Raw genomic sequence first — 5,976 nt, 5'->3', positions numbered from 1 at the left:
TTTGAGGAAATGCCTTACTGCCAAACTCTTTTGGCTGCATCCAGAAACAAGGCCAGCATGACCATTTTCATTGCAGTGCTCTTTACCATAGTTCAGACATGGAATCAACCCAGATAACCCTCAGTGGGTGAATCAAGAAAATGGAATGTTACAGGTCTATCGGAAAGAATGATATTGCTCCATTCGTAAAGAAATGGAAAGTCATAGAAAAATTTTATCAGGTGAAGTAAGCCAGACCGAGAGAAACATAAATTGCAGGATTTTTCTCATTTTGCAGACAGAATATGCCTATAAATCTATAAGTAAACACATTGAATAGTAAAGGATAAAATAAAATAAACTGGAACATGATAAACTGTACAGGTATCTATGCTCACACACAGTGAGACAGAAGGAGGATATTCTTAGGAAAGGAACACAAAGGCAAAATACCTATGTGCATTTCATCATATAAAATATTTATTGAAATATTAAACTGAACTCCAGGAAGTACAAGAGACTTTTTTCTTTGGTGCTGTTTTTATTTTGTTATCCATTTGTCTTGCTTGTTCATTTTTTCTGTTTAGGGAAGGATAAGGAGAGGACACACAAATGGTTGGAGAAAGGGTGAACAAATGCAGCAGTGGTACTCACAGACAATATGTTCAAAATGAACTATAAAACTTGTGAGTAGGGGTAGGAGGAAAGAACTTAGAAAGAGGGTGGGAAAGGATGATGTTGTTCAAAAAATGTACTCATTATCTGACTTAAATAACTAACTCAGTGGACAGCATCTTTATATTAAAACAATAAATGCATGACAAAAATAATATGATCACATATTTGGGTAGGTCAAGGGCAATGTAAAATAATGGACATACCAAGAATAGAAGATATAATGAGAGTCTTAGACTTAATTCTCCTGAAGACTTATATATAGAACAGGATACTAATTAGATATAGAGTTTAAGTACATGCATTTCAAATGTTAGGCGTAGCCATTACAGGATTTGAAAAACAGCTATACCTCTGATGAATATTCACTATCTTTGAATAAATGGTTACTCCTAGGAAGGCATTCAAAAGTCATAAACTAGGTGAAATGTAAATGCAGCTCAGAAATTATATTCTTAAGTAATCCCTTTGAAATGAATATGCAACATATTAACATGCTTATTTTCAGTGATGTGTATGTGGGTGTTATAATTTCTACATTATTTTCTGTGTCTGAAGTATTATTCTATTTTTAACAGCCTGAAGTCACCTTATTATTCTAAAAATCATATGTTGTAGCCATAACTATAGCCTTGTTCACCTTAAGGAAACTCTGGTGTTGAGTTCCCAAAGATGGGTCTCTGAATTCTGGTAAGGAGATTTGGTGAACACAGGAAGGTCGTGGAAATGGCATCAAAAGTGGCCTTGGTGAACTTGCCCAAAATAGCAGTACAGCAGGTGGCTAAGGTGGATCAGTCATCATCACTGGCCATTACCAAGGGTTTCATGGAGGCAGAAGCAGAAATGATCCCAGTTCCTCAGAGGGCAGAGATGAGGCACGTCACCACAGAACCACAGTGGCCTGTCACTTGCATGGGACAGTGTGGAGCTGGCCAATCTTGTTCCCCCAAGAGCCTCTCCAAACAGGGACAATGGAGAACTTGGCCAAGATGATATCTCCTAAGACTTCAGTGGCAACCTCCCTGAAGGACTTACACCCAGATCCACATGGCTATTGTAGTCAGTCACCAATGACCCTGGTGCGCTGGCCAGCACTGGATGTTTCTCCAAGGACATAATCAACACCTCATCTTCCCCAGTAGGTCAATAATCTCAGACTCCTGGCTGGGCAGGAAGAAAAGATAGATTTCCAAAGACTTCATCTTCATGGCCTTGACCAGGCAGGTGAAGTTTGGTGATGAGGATCCATTCCTTGTCTTCACTCTTGTCTCCATGAGCCCTGAACCATGTTCTCAGGCTCTATCATGGCCACCATGTTGGCCCTGCCCCTGGAGGCACCGATTGAATCCTCCTAGGAAGACACCACAGCCTTCCTTGACTGGGGTGACTTTCCCCCCTCCCTACACCCACTTTCCTCCAGGCCCTCCAGCTGCTCTGGCATCATCTGCCATTTGGTGCTTTCTTAGAGAATAAGAAGCAAAAACATTTTCTGAATTAGAACGATATTTTTCGTACTCAAATTCTGTTTTTATCTTGATTGTTTTACTTTTCTGTGTTCCCTATACTTTGGGGGTAGAATGAAAAAAGCCCTAACATGTCACACTCATTACAAATGAATCATTTTCCCATGTTTATTAATAAACACTTTACCTTGCTGCTACTGACAAACCAAATGTCACCCTCAAGTATCCAGTAACATCTCAGACACTATGGAATTTACAATGCATAGCCCTCAAAGATCCAGGTATAATGAGAGTATAACAACCCTAGGTAGTGTTAATTAAATAAGAAATAACAGTTCCATCAGAGAGACATTATAGACATATCATCACATTCTGTGTTGCTAAAACCATCCATGATCATTTCAACCCAAATCATATGTTGATTTACAACTCTTCAAAACTAAAACCTGGTTTTCACTGGCATAAATATATCATAATAAAATAAGATGGATTCTAATGATTGTCTTTCAGAGAACTAACTGTATTATTTACATTTTTCATTTTGTCATATGACACTGTAGATATATGAAAGTGTAACTGAAACTTTCTTACGATCTTCATAGGAATTTCTGCTTTTGATATAATATTCTGTTGTGCTCTAAGAAATCAAAGTGTAATATAAGTTGGCATATTGGTATATTGCGAAGAATAAATGTATCTTCTTTCAATTTTCTAATATTGTCCTTTCCCTGCACATTTTATGACTATGGAAGATAAAAACACCTAAGTCTCATAACAAAAATGATATCCTTATTTCTAAAGAGTATGATTAATATAATGAAGAATTCTAATTAATAAATAACTGGATATACCAAGTTGTAGATTATACAAAATCTTCTCAGTTCCTTTTCCTTGTGGGGAAGCTTTCCATTAACCTTTACTGCCAGGTTTATTTCATATATGAATAGACTAGGAAAAAAAGAAAAATCTTAATTCAACTTAATTTTGATATGAGAGTACTCTGAATGTTCTCTTATAGATAGACCAAAATGAAATTTGGAGGCTACATGTAAACTTATTTTTGATACCAGATTCTCCATAAGTATGGAGAAAATATTTGGATTATCAGCAAGCAGCCAGTGAAATCACGAGATGTCCTCAAAGAGCAGAAAGAAGCAAAGACTTGAACACTAGTTTATAATCTATTATTTGAGGGAACTTCAACTGCAGTATCCTACTTAATATTTTCAATGGTCTTAAGAATGTGTTACAGATGGATACACAAAGACTTGAGTCAGTTATTAATTTTCTCATGACCATAAATTAGTTTAATTATAGATATAGTATTCTAAGTACTCCAAAATGATATTAGGGGTACAGGGTTCCACAAAGAATAAGTATGTAAATATCCATTTACTCCATAACCCCCCAGAATAAACTGAACCAGGTATAAAATCAAGTTCGACCTGGAAAGAAATATGGCCACTCTTACCCTCCTTAAGAAAAATTGACCCATACTCAAGGGGAAAAATATTCTTAAGGTCAACTGTTAGAAATTTCAATACTTACATTGAAAAGTGATCCTTTTATCATAAAAAAAATCAAGGGAAGAATCATATGTAAGGTACAGTAGTTAACAGATATTTCATTTTTAAAATAATTTAACTTATCTGTAGAGTAATAATACAAGGGGGTCTATTACAACAGTGTGAATATATTTCAGAACTGAATTCAGTACAAGGAATCTCTTCAGTACTTTCAAAAGTGACTGCACAGGGAAGAAAATACAGAATGAAAAAACAATAACCTAGATCATTCAGCCAAAAGTTAACAATTTATTGGTGTCAAATAATAAGCTCTTTCATAAAGATACACTTGAATTAACTATTCTACAACTGAGATAGCTCAAATATTACTATTCCTATACAACTCATTTAGGTTTGTGTGTGTGTGTGTGTGTGTGTGTGTGTCTGTGTGTTTGTGTGTGTGTGTGTGTGTGTGTGTGTGTGTGTGTGTTTATGGGTCACGTGGCACTGTCCATGAGCTCTTCAGCTCATATCTGCCACTCTACCCTTGAGCCAAGCCCCACTTCCCATTTTCTAGAGGTTAATTGGAGATAAGAGTCCCTGGTCCTTTTGTGCCCTGGATGGCTTTGAACCCTCAGATCTCAGCCTCCAGTGTTTCCAGGATTACAGGCATGAGCCACTGTGCCTGGCCACAACTCATTTAGTTTTCAAGCAAGAAATATGTGTCTAGATGAGAGAAAACATTTGCTCAATGCTACACAGGTACTACGGACTGAGCTAAAAATGCAAACAACATTTTCCACTATGTCTTACTCTATAACTAAAGATCTCAGTACTGTAGTTAGTGAACAATTAAAGGAAACCAACAAAATGAAATTTTATATCACTTGAATACACTGCCTATAGTGTATGACCATCATAAGTATTGTACTTTTATGTATTTTATCACTTGTCCTTCATAATTTTTTTCTAAGATTGCTGGTGTTAATCATAGCCGAATTTACAGAAAAAGTCTTTGAAGTTCAGTAATAGTTGATGTATGGCTGGAACTCGGTTACAATTGTTAGTCCAGTATAATCTTTCCTACTTACAACAGTATCTCTGGATATCTCTCCTTTGTAGATTATAGATAAACACTTGGGGTTATTTATAAAAAAATACTGTGTTTAATATTTTTAAAATATTTCCATTATTTTTATAAAACCAACAAAGTGACTTACAGTCTCTACAATTTCCACAGCTTGAAAACAATGAAATGAGAACTAATAGATAATATCCCTACTTGTCTGAGGAGATTAAGAAAACAATCATTTCAAGGACTAGTAAACATCAAGGAACTGTAATTGCTGATCAGTATAAAACAATATATAGAAACAAACCAAATATTTTCTCTCAAGAAGCCATAAAAAATTCAGACTCATTTTATTAGTTATATGTTCTATCAGATGGTAGCACTGTTTCTCATCTTCCCTGTTGAAGGAATACATAAATGAAGAAATGAAATAGATTCTGCTTGTTTAAATTTTACAGTACTTCATGAATACTTATTCAATTTCCAATGGTAATCGAATTTTTTGAAGTTATTACAATTTGGAAAGTGTTGGCATTTTTGGAGGGACTTTTAAACTGATTAGTTTTCTCCAACAGTCTCTTGCCTCTGTCTCTGTCTTTGTCTCTGTCTCTGTCTCTCTCACATGCACACACACACGCACATATCATTTGGCCTTGTCTGCCCCATAATTTCACCCAGGGATATTTTAGTAATTCTTAATTTGGGTTTGTATATACTCTGTTGGAAAATAGATATAGCTATACGTGTGAATGATATTTGCATAATCTAATTACATATGAAAATGAAATGACTTGTTACTATTTCATTTTAGTATCAGCTGCAAGGTAGTTTGGATAATTTTTCATGTATGAATTTCCTTGCAAAACTCCTGTATCACACTGTTTAGTTCTATATGGATTTATGGATATCACATTTTTTCAGTTTCATTATCAACTGACCTGAAAATTTGTAATAATTGAATTCAATAAATTTGTACAATTTTATCATTATAAATTACCATCATCTTAAGATTTAGTTCATTAAAATAGGTTCCCTGTAATTTTGTATTGCATTCATTCCATTTTGACTGAAGTTATTTAAGTTTCATAGCAGAAATATCTCAAAGGGCTTTAGGTGAGGTAATGCAAATCATATCATAACCTCAGCTTCTTAGGAGTCAGAGATAGGAGTATCACAGTTTGAAGCCTAAGGGCAAAAGTTAGCAAGACCTTATCTCAAAGAACAAGCTATGTGGGAGGCAGATGTAGGAAAATCAACATCCAAGACGGGTCCTAGAGAAAAA

At 35.2% G+C, this 5,976-nt stretch overlaps 1 pseudogene; it reads right to left on the bottom strand.

Moving 5' to 3' along the window:
• Positions 1 to 1,290: 1,290 nt before the first annotated feature.
• On the bottom strand, positions 1,291 to 2,105 carry LOC150041651 (small ribosomal subunit protein uS5-like; annotated as a pseudogene).
• Positions 2,106 to 5,976: the final 3,871 nt, after the last annotated feature.

Source organism: Megascapheus bottae, chromosome X (assembly GCF_031878675.1).
Source record: "Megascapheus bottae isolate mThoBot1 chromosome X, mThoBot2.hap1, whole genome shotgun sequence".
Lineage (NCBI taxonomy): Eukaryota > Metazoa > Chordata > Mammalia > Rodentia > Geomyidae > Megascapheus > Megascapheus bottae.
Note: the sequence above shows the minus strand (reverse complement) of the source record. Positions and strands in the feature narration are given on the sequence as shown.